At 52.6% G+C, this 21,847-nt stretch overlaps 1 protein-coding gene across 1 annotated transcript in view; it reads right to left on the minus strand.

Moving 5' to 3' along the window:
• Positions 1–21,847, minus strand: part of KANSL1L (KAT8 regulatory NSL complex subunit 1 like) — a 2,604,205-nt gene that overhangs the window by 228,130 nt on the left and 2,354,228 nt on the right. The gene's annotated exons all lie outside the window — the stretch shown is intronic.

The raw sequence follows: 21,847 nt of genomic DNA on the forward strand, positions 1-21,847 counted from the left end.
TTGTCAGCTCGTTTCCCGGTACAAAGGAGGGTGCGCCAGGGATGCGTGCTGGCTCCTACCCTCTTTTGTTTATACATTAATGGGCTTATAAAACATCTATTGGGTATAAAGGACACTGATGCCTCGAGATTAGCCTCAGGCAGGGTACCCGCATTGATGTTTGTGGAAAACACTCTATTGCTGTCCCGAACATCAACAGGTATTCAACGTATTTTGGATGGCTTTGCAGACTTCTATGCGCTAAGTGGCCTGGAGATAAACCTAGCTAAAACAAAATTTATGATCTTTAATCCTCCAAGGCAGACGCGCCCAAATCTGGTTTTGAATGGCATACCCCTAGAGATAGTAAAGACCTTCGAATATCTAGGCATTATTCTCGAGGAACACCTGGGGTGGGATGCCTAAGTAGCTAAGTCTGCTCTAAAACTGACGCAAACCGCAGGCGGTCTATCAAAAGTATTGGTCTGCAAGCCCGCTGCTCCTGTCATAGAAATCTATAAGGTACAAGTGAGAGCAGCCTCTATGTATGGGGCAGAATTATGGGGGCTTTATAGGCCCACAAGTCTAAGTAGGGTTGAACACTCATTTATGAGGAATCTGCTAGGTTTGCCGTCTAGTACACCGTTAGTGCCTCTTAGGTTTGACTTAGGGCTACTCCCTGTGGAGGAGGAGGTGGCATTACGGCCACTCACTTACTGGAGAAGACTTTAGTCTGTCCCGGAGCTGGCCTCCTATCGAAATGAGTTTAAGGAGGTGTGGGCTGCAATTAAATGTAAGAAAATCCCATGGTTAACCCATATCAAGGATCTTTGTGATAGGATTGGCCTACCAGAACTTTGGGGAGCACCTGATGTATCTTGTCCGGCCCTCCCTAGGGCAGACTTGGTACATCAGTATAGGTATTTTAGGGGGCGTGGCTGAGCACGCAATGGTGGCAGACGTACCTGGGTAGAGCTCCGTAAGAGGCTCCCCTAACACAGGCCATTTCTCCGCCAATATTGCCCGTTTTGCCCTGTGATCAACAGCGAGTGTACATAGAGCACCCACCTCTCGTCTGGCGAAGTTTGGGACCGCTAGCTCCTACCGGGCTGTCCCGACGGAGAGAACTGCTGTCTACCCTGCCTACGGGCGCTTCCGGCCGGCGTGGAGAGGCACATGAGGTCAAGGATCCACCTGGCTGACTGGGCCCTGTGCCGAAGAACAACACCTCGAACCTTCTGACGGCTCCTGACCACTTCCGGAGCTCATGCCTGAGGGCTAGCAAGGGGCCTGCAGAGACGAGGTGCGATCGGCCCCCACCTGTTTGCCGCGCGGGGGGCTCGTGGGACAAGTCCGCTGCCTGCGGAGCTCCCCGACGACAGGACTGCGGAACTTGATTTTAGGATTGCCGCGGAGTGCCTTGCGGTGTGTCTCCCCTGTCTGCCGGAGGCCGGCACTAACTATATGCCATAATCTGCGCCCCTGGACAATGAACGCGGCGCCCCCGGCTGGGACCGCTTCTGGCTGACGTCTGAGACCACTTGAGACCGAGGACGTGCCCTACCTGCTCGGCCCTGCAGCGGCGTGGGGTTCTGAAAATCGAGGGATGCTGCGATGCCTTGGCCGAGACCCTACCTAGTGCTACACTCGGGGGTGGGAGATCGCTGACTTTCACACTGCGGCAGCGACCCAGAACCACCTGTTGTCTGGACCGGAGGCGGCGAGATACGAGGTGAGTTGCACCTGAAACCCTCCCCCCATTGATCGCCCGGAGACGAGGTACAGGAGCAGATCCCCCCGAGTACTGAAGCTGTGGTAGGCGACATCACTGGGGGACTGAAGCTGAGACCCGCTCGCCGCCTTGCCCTGCAACCTGTTTGGGCCTGCCGCTGACGTGCCGCTGAGGCTTTTCATTGCATGGTCCCCCGCCCTGGACCCGGATCTCTACTGCAGACCTGCCTTGTGTGCTGTGCCCTCTGTCTGCCATATACCGCCTTGTGGCAACAGAGACGGACCCTAAGGCTACCCCGGCTCTACAGAGGCACTTACTCGTCCATGCTGCGATCCCCTCTGAGGTGCTGGTACTGGTGACGCGGGCGAGACTGCGGGACACCTGAGGAGGCTGATGAATACCCTGTGATGTGGAGAAAACCACAGGAGAACGCAAGCTGGTGCATTGCAACTACCATCTGCGGGGGCGGACGAGTGTGCACCTGGGAGATAGAGTCCCCCCTCTTGGATAGCGCCCCCCCTTCTGCACGGGACCCTTTACTCCAGACACCCAGTGGCACCGCTGTTCCTTGCTTGCGCCTGGGATATGGCGCGCTAGCCTTGGACCTGAACCACTTATCAAAGGATCCCGCACCCACTGTGGACCTGTCCGCAACGTTCCTACGGAGCACAAGAGACTCCACTTCCTTGCAGCCACATAGCGCTGCCCCCCTTCGAAGAGTTGCTCCTCTGTCGCCTGTGTACAAAAGATCTTCGAACCGTACGCCTTGCTATACACTGCGGAGCCTCCCATGTCTACGGGGCCCAAAACAAGGGCTGTAGCCAGTGGCGTACAGGCGAAGGGCAAGATAATGAAGCAGACTGAGCAGGATCACACGGCCTCCAAGCTAGACACGATGCTGGCAGCAATGGAAAGACTGGAGGAATCAATTGACCCGCACCTCTCTAGAGACTAAAATAGACAGTGTGGCCATAGATCTGACACACCTCCGAGCTGACCACAAGAAACTCTCTGAACGGACAGCCACCCTGGAGTCCATGATGACAGATCTGACTCTCAAAATCACCCAACTAGACACGCAAGTTTGTGACCTTCTTAATGGGGTGGAATTCCTGGAGGATCGCGCAGAGGATGTGGAAGGCCGGGCTCGAAGGAAAAATATCCGTATAGTGGGCCTGCCGGAGCGGTGGGAACCTAGAGCAGCACCAGAACATGTGGAGAGATGGCTTAGAGCCATTCTTCCGGAGGATACCCTCTTGCAGCACTTTGTTGTAGAACGAGCCCATCGAGTGCCGACTCGACCTCCCCCTGAGGGCTCAAAACCGAGGCCACTGCTGATCCGTGTGTTGAACTATCGCGACACTATCCTACGTGAAGTGAGGAAGCTAACTGAAGTCAGAGTCGACATCGCGAAAATCATGTTCTTCCCGGACTACATGATCCAAGTACAGCGCCAACGACACTCATTCCTGGGAGTGAAGCAACGCCTCCGACGCCTGGCTCTCAAATATTCCTTACTGTTCCCTGCTCGCCTACGTGTCGTGGCTCAAGACAAGACACACTTTTTCAACACCCCTGAAGCGGTTGAGACCTGGCTTGACTCGGGCATTGACACCGAACCTGGCGGGATGCCCTCGAGGATGCGTCGCGACAGAGAAGCTCGACGGCGCCGGCGCAGGAGGTAATCGATGGCGACCTCGACGCATACAGAGACGGATGTGGGCCCTACCCCTGAACACCGGCAAACCGAACAACAAGAGGCCCTCTGCATGGAGGCGGAGATCAGTGGATCGCTGTCGGGAGACCCTGCCCCGAGTACTAGCCCTGAACGACAGATAAGCGACGATGAATACCTTTACGGACTGCCAGACTCCCAGATATCAGGAGATCTTCCAGTTGTTACACCACAAACTGCTGATTTGCTCCACTGACAATATTTCAAAACTAAACAACCTGCAATTGCAATGTGACATCACATCTACAGCTGATGTTCTACAAGACACTTAGATTGCTAGTGTGACTGCCGGGGGTGTTACCCTGCTGCCATAGCAAGATTTGGATCTGCCTCCTACACGCCTGAGTGCCGTATCACACACTTGTACTATGCCATGGCCGTTCCCAATGATGGCGTATCCCGGGATTATATGGAGGGGTGGACATGCCTCCCCAGAGGTGAGTGCCTATGTGCGCCCCGCCAAATGCTACTGCCGTTTCCCTGGCGCTTGGCCCGCTCAGACTGCCTACACCATGTACTGGCGACTTTCATTAATGGTGGGCAATGTAACAATGACTTGAAGGACTGGGTTCTGCTAAGACCCAGCGGTGCCAGGGATAACACCTAAAACCTTCGTGGGTAACCTGTCTCGGCGTACAAATGACAGAGACACGAGACACTTCCTTCGGCATCAAAGATTCGAGGTTTATTACTGCAGGGAACACAGAAGTCACAAGAAGTACAGCATGTGTAGGTTCGAGGAGTCTGATTCGACTTGCCTCTGTGGATCGCTCCTTTTTATACAGTTTTCACGCATAAGATAACACGGTACACAAAGGTTTATAACTCGGTTCCCATCGTAAAAACCATAAGGGGTTGCTTTCATGTATTCAAGGCCCGGAACATAAGTACAGAAACGTTTGGTAGTTCCCAACTGTAAAAGCCCATCTTCCCACCATTAGTACATTCCAATCAGCAGTAAACAAAACGAGGAAGGGACAGAAACAGGTGCAGAGGAAGACAGAAACAGTGGGGAGATCGGAAAAGGGTGTAAAAGGGGTGGTATCAGGAAACACGAGCTGTAGGCATCAAAGGGAACGTGCTTAATGGATGCACAACTAAGACAATAGACCGGCACGGCAAGATGAGCCTCGAGCGGGGCCATCTGCCTTACAATACCATCCCCCTCATCATAAAGACACTTTCAAAGGAAATGTGTCTTCCGCAAGAGTTTGGGAATCCCAGGGTCGCGAAGCGGACAGCGTCCGTTCGCTGGCTACTTGAGGGCAGGAGACAAAATGGATGCCGCATCTAAGATGGAACCCGTGGGCTCGGATGTAGAAACCCACGAAACAAATGAACGGTTTAGGTTAGCACAGCGAAAACGCGTACACCCACTAAACTCGCCATTTGCGGTTCATAGATACCAGACTCGACCAAATTCGTACGAGTCGGAAACACCACTTACGATCGTCACGGAACCTCAGACTGCCTGTGGCGGGGAGTCTACACCCTCACCCTGTTTGCATGAATCCTTGGTACACTTGACACTGCAACCTCAGTACACCCCCCCTTGAATATATGAACTGTTAGTGCTCACTAGAGCGTTTGGACGACAACATGTTCTGCTGTTGTCCTTTTGGAATTCTGTTTATGTTTTACAAGTTTATGAGGCTGATACTTTTTCCCTTCCCCATTGCTGTGTGCTTGCGGGGCGGTGGGACTGTGCGGGCATTGCGATGGTCATGGTGTGACATTTTGATCTGTTGTGCTGTTGGGTGGGATGTCGGGGATGGGTGGTGGGGGCGGGAGGTGAAGAAATGGAATTACAATGTCTACTATTAAATTTTGTACCTGGAACGTACGTGGCATGCATACCCCCTCGCGACGTTACCAGGTATACTCATATCTCAAACGACACCAAGTACAGGTGGCACTACTACAAGAGACACACTTGACAGAACAAGAGACACGCACACTGCAGCACAGGTGGAGGAGGCAACTACATGCCACAGATTTCTCAGCCTATGTGCGTGGAACTTTGGTATGGATTCGCCCAGGGGTCCCCTTTGCTCTCACTCGCAGCACGCTGGATCCTGAGGGCAGATATGTGATATTGCAGGGTAGACTAGACGGACAGCAGATAGTCATAGCTTCTGTGTACGCCCCTAACACTGAGCAAGGGCGGTTTCTTCCGCGGTTATCGACAGTACTAGCGCCATGGCCGGGCGTCCCGCTCTTACTCGGGGGTGACTATAATTGTGTGCTAGATGTCCACCTGGACCGCTCATTCCCCCCACTGGCGAATGCACCAGTAACCGGAACATCTCGAGCATTCGCTGACTGGGCGGCGCAGTGGGATCTCCACGATGTCTGGCGTACTCGCAACCCCAACATAAGAATGTACTCGTTTTATCCAGGTGCACACACGCTATACGTCAGACTGGACAGATACATGCTGTCTAGTGACCTGCTACCTCATGTCACGACACCTGCTATTTAGGCCGCATTCACTCAGATCACAACCCTCACACTCTTGACTTTACCTGGGAACGCCCACACCCACTGATCCCCACGTGGAGACTCCAGCCGGATGTCTTGCTGGACGCCCCATTCCGGGAAACACTCTCGTCTCGCATTCTTCAATATTTCGAGGATAATACTGATACTGCGTCCACCCCGCAGGTTGAGTGGGACGCATTTAAAGTGGTCACACGCGGTTGTTGTCTGGGCACACAGGCGGGACTGAGGCTTCAGGTGGATAGGGATCTGACGAGGGTGGAGTTTACCCTGTTGGATTGTGAACAGGAGGCAACGCAGGGCGACGACACAAGACTCATAGCCGCTCGCGGACAACATGCCCAACTTTTAGATAGATTAAAGTACCTGAATTATGCCGCACACTCGGCGCGCACGCACCATGCTGGAGACAAGCCAGGCAAGCTTTTGACTTGGCTGATTAGACGTGACACTCAAACATTACCGGTAATGTCAATCCGTACTACACAAGGTATTGTGGTGTATACACAGAGGGCCATATACGAGGCTTTTACTAGTCACTACACGGATCTGTACCGCTCCCGGCTACGAGCCACTGGGGACGATATTGCTGGGTACTTGTCGGACCTGCCACTGCCAACGGCCACTGATGCACAACGTGTTGAACTGGGCGCGCCGCTCACGGCAGAGAAACTCCAGACCGTCATATTCTCCCTCTCTAACGGTAAGACCCCAGGCCCTGACGGCTTGCCTGCGGAGTTTTACAAGGCCTATTCAACGATCCTCATCCCCGAGCTCTTGCGAATGTATGAATCGGTGATAGCCGATGCCATCCTCCCACCCACTCTTAACATCAGGCGACTATTTCGTATACAGAGCCTGGCTGTGTCCCGATGGCCGCGATCGGGATGTGTTATACTGGATCTTGAGAAGGCGTTCGATTCAGTGGAATGGCCCTACCTCATGCAGGTTCTGGGAAAATTTTAACTGGGTGCTGACTACATCCGAATAGTAGAACTCCTTTACTCCTGTCCAGTAGCGCGGGTAGGCACAGGCAAACTTTTCTCTGATCCGGTCCGAGTTCGAAGAGGCACCAGGCAGGGATGCCCCCTCTCCCCTCTGATTTTTGCGCTAATGATGGAACCCTTGGCTGCGCAGTTACGTACTTCTGGCGTGGATTGGGGCATCCCCCTAGCTGACGGGGTACACTCGGTGTCATTGTACGCTGAAGATCTACTGATCTATGTCAGAGACCTGACCCGTTTTCAGCACACGCTCACTGCCATATTTAACACCTTTGGAGAAGTGTCGGGACTATGTGTCAATTGGGCGAAATCAGGGGTGTACTCTTTCGCCGCGGACACCCTGGAGTGCGACATTATGGTGATAGGAGAGCGACTTCTTTGGTATCCAACCTTGTTCAGATACCCGGGAATTCAAGTTTATCGTGATCCCACTGATCTATTGGATGGTAATATCGCCAGGACAATCTCATCACTTACAGCCCAAGTGTCCTTTTGGACCTCCCTCCCATTGAACGTCCCCAGTCGCATTACGCTGGCGAAGATGATTGCCCTGCCTCGGTTGCTGTACTTTTACGCAAATCTACCTGTGTATATTCCCACTCGTATTTTCCGAGAACTGGAAGTTCTAATCAGACGCCTGATCTGGAACAAGGGGCGCCCCAGAGTTGCATTGAAAACCTTGTATGCTGTGACGGAGAACGGAGGGTTATCGGTCCCTAATCATGAGCTTTATTACCTGGCAGCGCAGCTACAATGGGTCACGTATTGGCTGAGTGGGAAGAATTTTGGGGGTACTGCCTCAGTTGATGAGATCATGATGGCCCCGCAAATACACGCATTATTCCATCCCTTATCTAAATCCCGTTGCCCTGACCAACTGCACCTCGCGGTGGCGAGAAAGTGCTATGTGAGAGCCCTGAAACTCACGGGCGCTACCAAGCCTTATGCACCCAACCTGCCACTACTAGGTACACCTTGGGAAGGAGGGGCGCTCATGGGACCTGCGTTAAGTAGCTGGACGGCAGTTGATTTGGAGAGCCTGGGCGACTTGTTTGAAGATGGTGCCCTGCTTCCTTTCGCGACTTTGGTGGCCGACACGGGCCTACTGACTGGACAATTCTTGACACACGCGACGCTCCTACATGTTTAGACACAAGCCTGGGGAACACTAGCGGAGGAGCCCCCAACGCACCTGTTCATTCAATATCTACATGTGATGGGGAACGGCTCTCACGTGGTACATTGGCTTGCCCAGGCGTTACACACCCACACACAGTTCTCGTCACAGCGGCTGCGTGACAGGTGGACAGCTGATAGGGGCCGGGACTGGAATGACAGGGAATGGACGCAGATACTGGCTGGGATGCTACACATACCACGCAATGCCTGTTTTAAGATTATACAATATTATATTGTGCATCGTGCCTATCTGTCGCCTGACAAAATAAATAGATACTTTGCGGGAAGAATTGGGATTTCTGCCAATTGATATGTACCCCAGCAACACCTCCAAAGGCAACAAGCTCTCGCAAAAGCGCGTTAAGATTCGCCTGCGGATCTTTCACATAGAGCGTGACATCATCCGCATACAAAGAAATCCCTACTTGGTGCTGAAAACAGTTAAATGCACTCTGTTGGTGCAGTTGGCGAATCCGATCAGCAAGAGGCTCTATGGCAATGGCAAACAGGAGGGGAGAGAGGGGACATCACTGCCTGGTTCCCCGTGTGATAGGAAACTGGGGGGAGAGCACACCATTCACGACCACCCTCGCCACCAGGTCAGTGTACAGCAATTTGACCCACGAGATAAAGATCAGAGGAAACCCCATTCTGCATAAGACATCGATCAGGTAACCCCACTCCACGGAATCAAACGCTTTCGTAGCGTCCAAGAAAACGGCGGCTACCGGGAGCTCAGGAGCTATAGTCGGGATTAGGGAAAACAGTGTTCGAAGATTATGAGACGTCGCCCGGCCAGGCACGAACCCGGACTGATCGGGCAAGACAATAACAGGCATGAGCTCCGAAAGCCGCGCCGCAAACACTTTCGCCAGGATCTTGACATCACAGTTAAGCAATGAAAGAGGCCTATAGGATCCCACATCCAGGGGGTCCTTACCTGGTTTGAGTAACGAGGTGATAGCAACTTCCCTCATAGACCCCGGCAATTTACCCACATCAAGGGACTCCTCAAAGACCTCACGGAGAACTGGAACCATAATATCTACATAACATTTATAAAATTCGGCGGGGAGGCCGTCCAGCCCTGTAGCCTTCCCGTTGTTCAGAGACATGATGGCGCCTCTAATCTCCGCCTCTTCAAGGGGCCTACCTAGGAACGCCCTGTGGTCGTCTGATAGCCAGCAGAGCGCCAGATCATCAAGGAATCCCCCATATCTCACATCCCCCGATTGCTGTGTAGTGTACAATTGAGCGTAGTGGTGTATAAATGTCTCCTGAATCTCCTTCGTGTCTCTACAACGCGTGCCATCCGGCAAGACCAGTTCCAACACATCCGAACTATTCCTCTGATGTCTCGTGAGTGCGGCAAGTACCTTCCCAGGCCTCTCACCCTCGCAGTACCTCCTCGCCGTCCAGTATTTCCCCCTGTGCTTCGCCTCCTTGGCAGCCTCCTCCTCGTACTCCGAAAGCTTACCCCTAAACTGATGCATGAGGTCAGGATCAGAACCAGCCTGCATTCTGCGTTCCAGCTGTCTTAAGTCAGCCTCTAATCCCGCGAGAGTTCGAACAATAGACCTAAGCACCCCACAGCTCTTGGAGATAGTGACACCCCGAATCGTAACCTTAAATGCCTCCCATATCACCTCCACACTATCTACAGATCCTTTATTCCTCGGAAAGAAAGCTTCCACTTCTTCGCCAAGTTCCGCCTTAAAAACGGGATCCAACAAGGCAGAGGGGAAGAGCCTCCAGGGCGGCCGCGGTCTGTGCAGCCCGGGCACTGAAAACACAACTTTAACCGGGCAATGATAAGAGTATGTTCTGGCTAGGTGTACCACCTCCCGCAACCCTGCTACCAGCCCTCTGGACAGGAAGACATAGTCCAGTCTCGCCCAGGAGCGAGCCTGTGCAGTGAAATGCGTGCCCTCTCTATCCGCCGGGTGAGCATACCTCCAGCTATTAATCAGGCCTGCTTCCTCCACAATGCCCCGCAAGACATCCCTGGCTTGTGTATTGTACTGAGAACTCCCCTCCGATCTGTCCTCCAGAGCCTGGACTGCTAAATTGAAATCCCCCTCATACAATATGTGAGGCTTCCACAGGAAGAACATGACCCCAAAGTGTAAGAAAAAAAGCAGGTGTATCAATATTCGGTGCATAACAATTTACAAAAAGCACAGTGACTTGCCCAAGCCTTCCCCACAATAACACATATCTCCCTTCAGGGTCCACCTGTGACCCCAATTCTTGAAAGGAGAGCGATTTCTTGATAAGTATAACAGCCCCCCGAGCGTACGAGGAGTACGATGCAAACTTCGTCACTGCAGCCCACCTCCCTCCAAACGTAGGTGCAGGCACACGTCGCAGATGCGTTTCCTGCAGTAAAGCTATTTGTATTGCATGTCTATCCAAATAGTGTAGTACATTCCGACATTTCCTGGCATCATTAAGCCCACGCACATTCCAAGACAAAATCGATATCCTATCCACAGCGTCAATCGACATCACCCGTGATCAATGTGCAACGGGGCATACGCAAGCAGTGCACCATCCCACTCTCTTGGATCAATGCAGTGGAACGGTACCATCGCACACACCATCCTTTCTAACAACCTCACACCACATTCACCCCTGCCATCTTCCATCCAAAAAACCAGACACCCCCCTCCCAACCCCAAACAACAACATCCGTGCAACAGGCACGCAGTCAGCTCAGAAAACAACGCGCAGCATACACACCATGTCCCATCAGCAATGACCATGAGCGTCCCAGGAGTAGCCCTCCAGCGTCCACCCCCTCCCTTGCGACAATGGCCACAATGAGCGGACAAATCAGTCCCCCCTCCATACGCAAGAAATCAATCCAGGCCCGGTACGGCCGAGGGCGCAGCAGAACAGCAATCCCAGGTCACCACCAAGACAGACACACAGCCGCAGCTAACCCCGCCACAATCACAAGTATCAAGTGGAACACGCGCTGCCAACACAGCTTCCCACCCTCCCACCCACCTGACCAACCCCAAACCGTCAGCACCCTCAGGTACCCTCCCCCCCTCCCTCCATCCATCCATCCATTCAACCAACAAGTCAATCGCACAAAGTAACTCAAAAGTAATGGGGCATTCCCGGTGGGGTGCCCACCAGAGGTGCACATCACCACTCCCTCACACTACGCCGTACTCCGGCCCACAGGGCGTATACACGACCCAGGCGCAGCGTGGGAGTGGGTGCCCGGAGCACATCAATGTCAACAACCACCGCCCCTTCAGTGACCCTCAAAAGCGGCCACTCGGACCAAACCGGTTACCCTCATGTCCACCTCCAACTGTACAAGGCTGGAAGAGCCTAGGCCACAAGAGCAGCTATACGAATGTCCGTGCACAGCGTGCACCACAGCCGCCGTGCCGAAAGAAACAGATTCAAACGTCCTCCTCCTCCCCCGCCGAGCGGTGGCCTTCCCGTTCCTCCACATCCTGCCGGTCGTGCGCAGATCGCTCCCTCCTGAGGCGCTTTACAAAGTCCTCTGCATGTTGCGGATTCGTGAAAAAATGCTGTTTTGCCTGATGGGTCACCCTCAGCTTAGCAGGATACAGCAAAGCATAGTCCACCTGCAGTTCACAAAGTTTTTTCTTGACCGCCAGGAGTTTGCGCCGTTGCTCCTGCACCATCGGCGTGAAGTCAGGGTATATGGTGAAGCTGACCCCCTCAAAGGAGAGCGCACGATTAGTGCGAGCCGCCCGGAGAGCAGCGTCCCGGTCCCGATAGTTCAGGAGACGGGCAATGATAGGGCGCGGTGCAGCTCCCGTGGCCGGCCGCGGCCCAAGGGAGCGGTGCGCCCGCTCCACAATGAATTACGTAGAGAACGCCTCCGCGCCAATCGCGCCAACCAGGAGTCTCTCCACATACGTCTCCATTTTCCCCACATTTGTCGTCTCCGGTACACCTACCACGCGTATGTTATTACGCCGACTTCTCGCCTCCAAATCCTCATTCTTAGCGGCTATTACCCGCAGGATATTGTCCATTCTCGCCAGCTGGGTGGTATGAGTAGCGGCAGTATCGTCATGATCTGAGATGCGCTGCTCCGCCGTGGTCAGGCGTTCCTCATGCACATCCAGTTTCTGCACAACTGCGTCCATGCGCGAGGATAATTTGTCCACTTTATCCACAATAGTGGCAAAACCTTGCCTCATCTCCTGCATCATCTGCTGAAAGTCTGGGGTGGGAGGCTGCAGAGCAGTATCAGCGACAGGTGGGGGGGGGGAACGCAAACTCCCGGCCTCCTGCACCAAACGAGCACCCCTCCTGGCCGCCACAGAGTCAAAGGACAGCTTAGGCTGCTTGATGTCAGGTTTCCCCATGATAACACGCTCTCAGCGTGTGGCAGCTCCCACAGCGGTGCACGAGGAGAAGCCAAGGGACTGCAGGGTCCAAAGCCACGGGCTCCCAACGGTGTGCCCCACCAGCCAGAACACACAGCAAACCCAGGCCCCAAACCGGCGTGTAATGTCCGGCCAGCCGCACAATGTCGTCGCGCTACTCCGGGATTAGCCCCCTCTGGTAGTCCCAAAACCAGTCGCTCCTGTAGTGGCAGAGGAGAGCACCCTCAGCTGTAGGCAAAATTAGGCCGGGGGGGGCACGACAGTAGTTCAGCATATCACATCATAGCGCAGGAAATAAGCGCCACGCAAAGGCTGTACCAAGGGCGGCGCGCACAGACCTGCACCAGCGATGACTCCCAGATAGTAGATAGCACACTCAGGACCACGCAGCCTGTGGCCTAGGGCAGGGAACAACAGTCAACAATTCAGGCAGCAGGATATGGTGCCACCACGCACAAGGAAAAGCGCAGCGCTCCAACAACAGACGCTATCGACACTGGCCGGCTCCGCCACCCAGCCACCGCCGTGATGAACATGGCGCCAATGAATGTCCAGGCAGCCGCCTCCAGCACCCGTAGTCCACACTGTGCCCACCGCTTCACGTCGCAGGCAGCTTCCCAGCGGACGTAAAAGCACCACAGCCGGGGGCACGAGCAGGCGCGAATACCCCGCCACTCCCGCCTGTGTAATGGCCGCTACTCACATCGGGCTGCAGACGTGGCCCCGTCAAGCTTCACCTCCGGAGTCCGGTGCGGCTCCTGCACCGATGCTCCACACAAGCCTCTCTAGGTCACAGGCAATGGCCACAATCGCCCTCTGCGGCAGAGCGTCCAGCCGCGAAAAAAATCAGAGGGGGAGGGGACAGGGCCTCCACCACACGTGCGACGCCGCGGTCTGGAGTAGGCAGGGACGCCGGACCACGGAGCACCCGTCCTCCAGAGTGTCCGGCGGGGGAAACTTCTAGCCCCCGTATCTCCGGTCAGCATGCTCCGAACACCACAGGAGTTGGACCGAGTGCGGCCGGCAGCTCCCCCAGCTAGAATCCAGGGTCAGAGCAGGGATTGGCGATGGCCGAAAGGATCAATACACGGATAAAGGCTCCGGGCGGCAGGAGCCTCACGGCAGTGCGGCCATACTGCAGTGCGCCCTCTAGCGCCCCCCTGCCGCTCAGGTCCTTTACAAGCAAATGGGATTCGAATTAAAATACTGAATGCCCCGCATGTAGTTACCCTTTGGAAAATTAAATTCATGTGTTTTTCTTTTGTCCAGTATACCAGTTGGTGCGTAATCGCTGGGTGAAAGCAATTTGCAGGAACTTGGGCTATAGAGAATGTGAAAATACCTTCAGAGTACTAAAATGTGACACTCATCCCCCTATCGATTTCGCCGTCTCCCGTTTTTTAAACGGAATGTGGCTAAAACGTAGAACTTTCGTAATGAAATAAATTGGGCTTCATGGATTTTATATATTTTAACGTACCCCCGATGACTAAACAGAATGATTTAATATGTTTTTAGTAGTATTGGTTTTATATCTGTAAATAGATCTGTATATATATGAATATGTTGGTTAGTGATATTTTCTTTGTGTAATTTAATAATGAAACGCAATGTATTGTATGTATTTTAACCTGTACTTTTATGGCCCTTTGCGGTCGAAATAAAGTTATCAAAGAAGAAGAAGATATAAAATAACCTACTAGCAAGGGAGGGTGATTTATAGCTGTATTCTAACCTGTTTTCCATTTAGCATTGTAACATGCTTTCTCCCTTTTTATTTCATGGAATAGTAAATATGCTGATAATCTTGTTCCTTATAATATGTCTGCTTGTATTAGCTAAGATACTGCGCCTGAGAACACAGCATTAGAAATAAATATTTCAAATGTGCACATGTCTCTATTTACTCCCTGTTTTGGACTGGTTTGTGAGTATAACGAAAGAGTGTTCATGTGTTCCACATTGCCTGAGGTAATCTAAGTTCCATGTTCAGGCTTGTCTAATCATTGATGTTATGGAAAAACCAATGAGATACTGATTGCTAGTCTGGTAGGGGATTTTGGCTACTAAGGTGAGTTTTGGCACACCCTAATTCACTGAGGTTCCAAGTCTCTATGCACAGTTCTGTGTTGAGCAGAATCCCTGCTACAAAAGTCCTCTTATTTCATCGTGAATTGATGCACTTTGTATTTTCTGCTGTACTTTAAAGGCTCCACATGAGCCCCTCGTCTGCCAGCCTGTCCTTATCCTTAGCCTGCTACGCCACAGCAGGACAGGTATATCCGCGCCCCAAGTGGCCCCCAGTTATCGCGGGGTGGTGCCTTCACAGCGGCCGGGCTGCCGCTTGTAAATCAACACTCCTGAGGTTCGCAAACCACAGGAAAGCACTCGAACAGCAGGTAGGTTACACCTCTAAAACCTTTAATCTTTGGTACAGACGGGTTCAGCATGCAAGTGAATGAAGCAGTTCCAGCATGTCGCCTTATGCGTTTCGAATGTCTCTTCATCAGAGGCTTGGGCGTGGATAGTGTGCAATTGCGGACACTCCCCCATTGTTATGCTCGCATCCATATGTGATGCATTATGGGAAAGAAAGTCCTCTTATTTCGTCGTGAATCTATGCACTTTGTATTTTCTGCTGTACTTTAAAGGCTCCACATGAGCCCCTCACCTGCAGGCCTGTCCTTTTCCTTAGCCCGCTACCCCACAACAGGACAGGTATATCCTCGTCCCAAGTGGCCACCAGTTATTGCGCGGTGGTGCCTTCCCAGGGGCTGGGCTGCCGCTTGTATATCAACGCTCCTGAGGTTCCCAAACAACAGGAACGCACTTGAACAGCAGGTAGGTTACACCTCTAAAACCTTTAATCTTTGGTACAGGTGGGTTCAGCATGCAAGTGAATGAAGCAGTTCCAGTGCGTCACCTTACGCGTTTCGAATGTCTCTTCATCAGAGGCTTGGACGTGGGTAGCGTACAATTGAGGACACTTCCCCATTGTTAAGCTCGCATCCATATATGATGCATCATATATATACACTCTATTAATATTAACATAATCAAATTAAAGTACTTTCCTGTCAGAAAATGCTGAAAATGTTCTTCAGAAGAGAAAGCTGAGCAGAGCTCAGAGGAGACTCCCTTAGCACAACGTGGGGTAGAAAATCTGAGGTGCTGACCTTCTCTCGGGAGGGTTCTAGAGATTGGCTGATGCTGATTGGTTGAGGCAGAACTTTGATTCTTCTTTAATAATGACTCTTGTCTATACCTATCAGTGTACTATTAATTCTACTAAGTCTATTGCTACTATTTGAAGTACCGGGGACTCCCATCATGATGACGGGGAATGATTCAAGCATGTCAATCTATGAAAGTTCCAATACTGGAGTAACAGCCAACTAACCTTGTCATTACCACAGAGCTTCCTGTCCATTCAGAAAATACTGTGTCAGCTGAGCCTCTTCCATCTGCAAAACAAGGAAATAAGAAGGCACCTGCAACAAGTTCAGTCAACTTAGGCTTCACAAACTGATCAACGGACCAAATTCATTGTCTCATCACAGGGGGAAGAGTTCTCTCGAACACCCGCTCTGGCTACGTTAGATCCTGGTGACAAATAGTTGTGCCAATCTCCAAGTACATCAAGTAGGGCCCCTCATGTTTTCAAAATGGTCAATTGTATTTTAAATGCTGTGGGCAGTGGCAGTACCCTTACTGAAATACATTGTTTGGTAAACTTGCCCACGCTGCCCGCTCACCTCAAAATCAGGCAGCGTAGGACTGGTCTGGCAAGCCCACAGAACACTTGCATGAGGGACGATGGAGGCCCCTTGGACGCCCTACCCAAGTGCAGTCCATTTAATTCCAAAGGGAGCGACCAGTATTATATTATATCCTTAATATGTCTCGGGTTGCAAAGAAGGCATTCTAAACTGAAAACTTATTAATGCTGTTCGCAGCTATTGCAAGCTTGAGAAATATAGCTTTAAAGGACATAGGAGCACATGCATCAACCAAAAATTCTCAAAATTGACCCCTTGGCAACCGGTATTTTGGCATTTAGGATGCATCAACCCAAATGCAAATTTACAAAATAGGTAATTGCAAGATTTGCGATGACCTAAATTGCAAATGAATTTAAGGAAATGCAAATTGCGATTCCCTATTTGGGATGAAACAAGCCTTTCCTAAATGTGGCTGCGCATTTAGGAAATGCTAATTACCATCAACTGCAAATTTGCAAAAACTTTGAAAAATGCATTTTTCAAAGTGCCATGTGGCGCTAACACATGCCCTTGAGCATGTGTGTGCGCCACATATGCGCACATGTCAATTTCGGGGGGTGCATCAGAGTGCACTTTTGGCCCCTTGCACCCTTGAAATTGCGTACGCAATTTGCGAGTACCTATATGCAACTGGCAAATTGTGCATGCAATTCCCATTCATTCCTATGGCCTCGAAGCCTGTTGTAAACAGGTCCGACAGACAGGCTGTCGGCGGTCACACAGTAGGCATTACGATGCAACAGCCACCACGGCGGTCAAATGCCTATATTTTGCATTGTGGCGGGTGCTGCTAGCTGCAGCACCCGCTGCAATGCAAAAAAGGGACACTGTACATATGCCTGCACTATGTGGCAGGCAAATGGTACAGGGATCTGTAGGCCACAGCCTAGGGCCAGGGTGGAAGGGGGGCCTGCTACAGGCCCCAAAGTCCCGTTCCGCCTGCCTGTTCATGGCGAGTTAACCGCCATGAACAAGCGGACAGAAAGGAACATCATATTCCCTACGAAGGTGCCTGGTAGGCATCCCCACCATTGTAGGGAATGCGAGGCCCTCCACCTCCCCGGCGGGCTCAAGGAGCTCATCAGATGCGTGGTAGTCGGGCTTTCCAACCACCATTCCTTAGGCCCACCGCACAAGTTACTACTTGTATAACGATATATCTGGAAGAGACATTAGTTAGTGATAGATTCCTAGATTCCTTACCTTAGAATATCCCCAGGCGTCAGACTGGATCCGGAAAGTTTTGCTTAGCAGTACCCCTGCGCATCAGTAGGTGGCGTTGTGCGGCTCTGCGTCCGTCACTGGCGTCGTAAGCGCAGAGATGACCTCACAGAGACTACTTAGGCACCACCAATGTGCACTGACGTCAGTTCTGTACTCGACTTTCCGCGCCGTAACGCAGAGCCATGCAAGATACTGACTATTGGTGCATAAAACCAGGGCCCTAAAAGGGGATGACCTTAACCCAAGTAATCAGCTCTCAATACGGGGAGGATGGTTGGTGTGGTAAGGAATCTATCACTAACTAATGTCTCTTACAGATATATCGATACACAAGTAGTAACTTGTGCATCTGAAAGAGACACGGTAGTGATAGATTCCTTACCTTAGAATAGATACCCCAGCAGCCCCAGTGGTGGGTCTGCGAATGAGATTACACCAAAAAGTCACAGAGCACAGAAAGGCCAAAGAAGCCGTCTCTCCGGACCTGACTGTCAAGGCAGTAGTGCTTGGTAAACGTGTGCAGCGAGGCCCACGTAGCTGCCTGAAAAATGTACTGCAATGGAACACGGCGACCCAAGGCAGTAGTGGCTGCAGTTGCCCTGTTAGAATGGGCATGCAGTCCAACAGGAAGCTCCTTCTTGGCCAAGGAGTAACATTGTTTGATGCACAGAACGACCCACCGGGAGATGGTCCGTTTATGCACGCCCAAACTTTTTGGGCGCCCACATAGCCAACAAAAAGCTGAACATCCACCCGGAACTGCTGTGTACGCTGCAGTTAGAATGCGAGCGCATGTTTTGGGTCCAGACGGTGGAGCCTCTCCTCTTCCCTTGAAGGATGCGGAGGCGGAAAGAAGGTGGGCAAAGTGAAGGTCTGCCCGATGTGGAAGGGCATGACAACCATGGGCAGGAAAGAAGGACGGGTCCTTAAAACCACCTTGTCCCGATGAACAGAAAGAAAAGGAGGTTTGGAAGAAAGTGCCTGGAGCTCACTCACTCTCCTGGCAGAGGTGATAGCAACCAGTAAAGCTGTCTTTAAAGTGAGAAGACGTAGGGGACAGTTATGTAGGGGCTCAAAGGGAGCGCACATCAGAAATGTCAAGACAAGATTCACGTCCCACTGAGGCATTATGAAGGACATGGGTGGAAACGTATTAGTAATGCCTTTAAGAGCTTAAAAAGAGAAGGCTGATCTGGAAGCCGCAGAAAGGCGGAGATGGCTGAACGATAACCTTTGATATTGCCCAAAGCAGAATCCTGCTGGGCCAAAGAGAGAAGGAACAGAAGTACCTCAGATAGAGGGGCAGAAAGGGGATCCACAGCCTTTGCTGCGCACCATGCCACAAATCTGTTCCACCTGCAGGTGTATACTGTTTTGGTGGAGGAACGCCTGGCTGCCAGAAGGACATCACAGACTTGGGGAGGAAGATTGAAAGGTGTCAACTGTCGCCGTTCAATCTCCACGCATGGAGGTGGAGGCTGAACAGGTTTGGGTGGAGGACCGTCCCCGGCTGCTGCCACAAAAGATCCTTCCGAAGAGGCACACTGATCGGGGGATCGATGCTCATACTGAGTAGCTCGGGATACCATACGCTTCGAGCCCAGTCCGGAGCCACAAGAATGACTTGGGCTCGGTCGCGCCTGATTTTCTTCAGCACTCTGGGTAGAAGTGGTATAGGCAGAAAGGCGTACAATAGACCGCAGCTCCACTCGCGATGGAAAGAGTCTCTGATCGAGTGCCGCCTTGCAAATTTCAATGTGCGGAACTGACGAAATTGCACGTTCTCTTCGGTGGCGAATAGATCTAACCAAGGCTCTCCCCACTGCAGAAAAAGACCTTGCGCCTCGTCCCAGTGCAGATGCCATTCGTGATCCATCATGCACCGGCGGCTGAGTTTGTCCGCCCTGGCCTTCAGAGAACCTGCCAGGTGTTGAACCACCAAGGTAATGCCTTGATGTGCCAGCCATGTCCAGAGGTGCAAAGCCTCCTGACATAGGGTCCACGACTCCGCCCTGTTTGTTGCAATACCACATGGCGGTGGTGTTGTCTGTGAACACCTGAACTACACATCCCCAGACAGAGGGAATAAATGCCTTCAGTGCAAGTTGGATTGCCTGCAGCTCTGATATGAAGCCGGGACTCCGCCAGAGACCAGAGGTCTCTGATCTCCGACTCTCCCATGTGGCTTCCCGATCCCAAGAGGGACGCATCCGTCACAACTGTGTGTTCCGGTTGGGGAAGGGAGAGAGATCTGCCACTCACCCAATCACGACTCGTGAGCCACCACTGCAACTGTCGTGCAGCGCCCTCCGAAATCTGGACGTATTCGGACAGGTTGCCCTGATGCTGTGCCCACTGCAACTTCAGGTCCCACTGCAGAGCCCGCATATGCCATCTGGCATGTGTCACCAGCAGGATGCAGGAGGTCATCAGGCTCAGAAGCCGGAGGGTCATCCTGACTGAAACTCGGGATATAGGCTGAAAGAGCGGCATCACAGCCTGTATATTACTGACTCGCTGCTCGGGAGGATAAACCCGAAAAAGAGTTGAATACAGAACCGCTCCGCTGAAGGAGAGCTTCTGAGAGGGACTCAGGTGCGACTTCGGCACGTTGATGGAGAACCCAAACAAATGCAGGAGGTCGGCCGTAGTCTGGAGGTGGGTGAAGACTGCTTGGTGCGAGCCTGCCTTCAACAGCCAGTCATCGAGGTAGGGGAAGACTGACACCCCTGACCTGCGCAGATGAGCTGCGACCACTGCCATCACCTTTGTGAACACCCGAGGGGCACTGGTAAGGCCGAAGGGGAGAACGGCAAACTGAAAATGCTCCCCATGTAGAGCTGGTGGGCCGGCAGGACGGGAATGTGAAAATAAGCGTCTTGCAACTCCAACGCTACCATCCAGTCTCCAGGGTCAGGGCAGCCAGGACCTGAGACAGAGTCAGCATCTTGAACTTCTTCCGGAGGAAGCGATTGACATCCCGGAGGTCCAATATGGGGCGCAGGCCCCCCTTGTTCTTCTTGGGGACCAGAAAGTAGGATAACAACCACTCCCTACTTCCTGACCGGGAACGTAATCGATGGCCCCCTTGTCCAAGAGGGCTGTGACTTCCTGACGGAGAAGAGCCAAATGATCCCCCGACATGCGGTGATACCGAGGTGTCATGGCTGGAGGGGAGGACAGAAAAAGGAGTGAGTAACCTTGGCAGATTATCTGCAGCACCCACTTGTCCGATGTAATTTCCCACCAGTGGTGGAGGTGGTGGTGGACCCCTCCACGCACCAGAGTGGGGTGCTCCCTGAAGCTCGGATTAGGAAAGCTTAGAGGCAGAAGCTGCGGGGTGGAGGTGGACTGACCCACACGCTGGTTACCAGACCCCCCCCTGCAGAATCCCTGGCCGCGGCTGCGCTGAGGCTGGTTCTGCACAGGGTTGTTGGAGGAGTGTGTTTGGGTGCCCCTGCCCTGGCCACAAAAGGAACGAACCCCAGGCGTGGCATGGCTCTTTGTGAAGAGGCCCAAAGACTCTTTAAAGCGCTCCAGTGCATTGTCGACCTTATCGCCAAAGAGGCGGGAGCCATCAAAGGGCATGTCCGTGAGCGAGCTCTGGACATCGGGTGATATTCCAGTGGAACGCAACCAGGCGTGGCGCCGTAACACCACAGCTGTGGAAATTGCCCTGCCCAACGAATCGGCAGTGTCCAGACCACACCTCATGGCAAACTTCGCCGCATCCTTACCCTCCGCAATCGCTTGAAACAGGACAGCCTGGACCTCCTCAGAACACTGAGGCAAGATCTGAGCTACAGAATCCCACACTGCGTGAGAGTAACAACCCAATAAGCAGGCGGTGTTAACCGACTGCAACCCCAAGCTGGCTGAGGAGAACAACCTCTTGCCAATTTGGTCTAGCCTTTTAGAGTCCTTATCCGGCGGAGGCGTGGGAAAGGCACTCTGCGACTTCGAGGCCTGAATGACTAGGTTCTCAGGCGTGGGGTGAGTGGTCAAGAAAGCAGGATCACCAGGCACGGGCGATGACGCCTAGCAATCTTTTTATCCACCGGCACCCCTGTGGCCGGTCATACCCAAGTGCCTAAGACGACTGCGGTAAGGGCCTTATTGAAAGGGAGCATCGGCTCAGACGACGCAGACGCTGTCTGGAGCATCTCCGTAAGGAGATTGGTTTTAAGGGCCACCGTAGGGAGGTCGAGATTGAGAGCCTCTGCAACCTGGCGCAGCACCACAGTGAAGGAGGCACCCTCCTCCATAGTAGGTGGGGGAGAGACAAACCCCGGGTCAGGAGACACATCAAGTTTGACCGCATCTACAAG

Source organism: Lissotriton vulgaris, chromosome 2_1, assembly GCF_964263255.1.
Source record: "Lissotriton vulgaris chromosome 2_1, aLisVul1.2, whole genome shotgun sequence".
NCBI lineage: Eukaryota > Metazoa > Chordata > Amphibia > Caudata > Salamandridae > Lissotriton > Lissotriton vulgaris.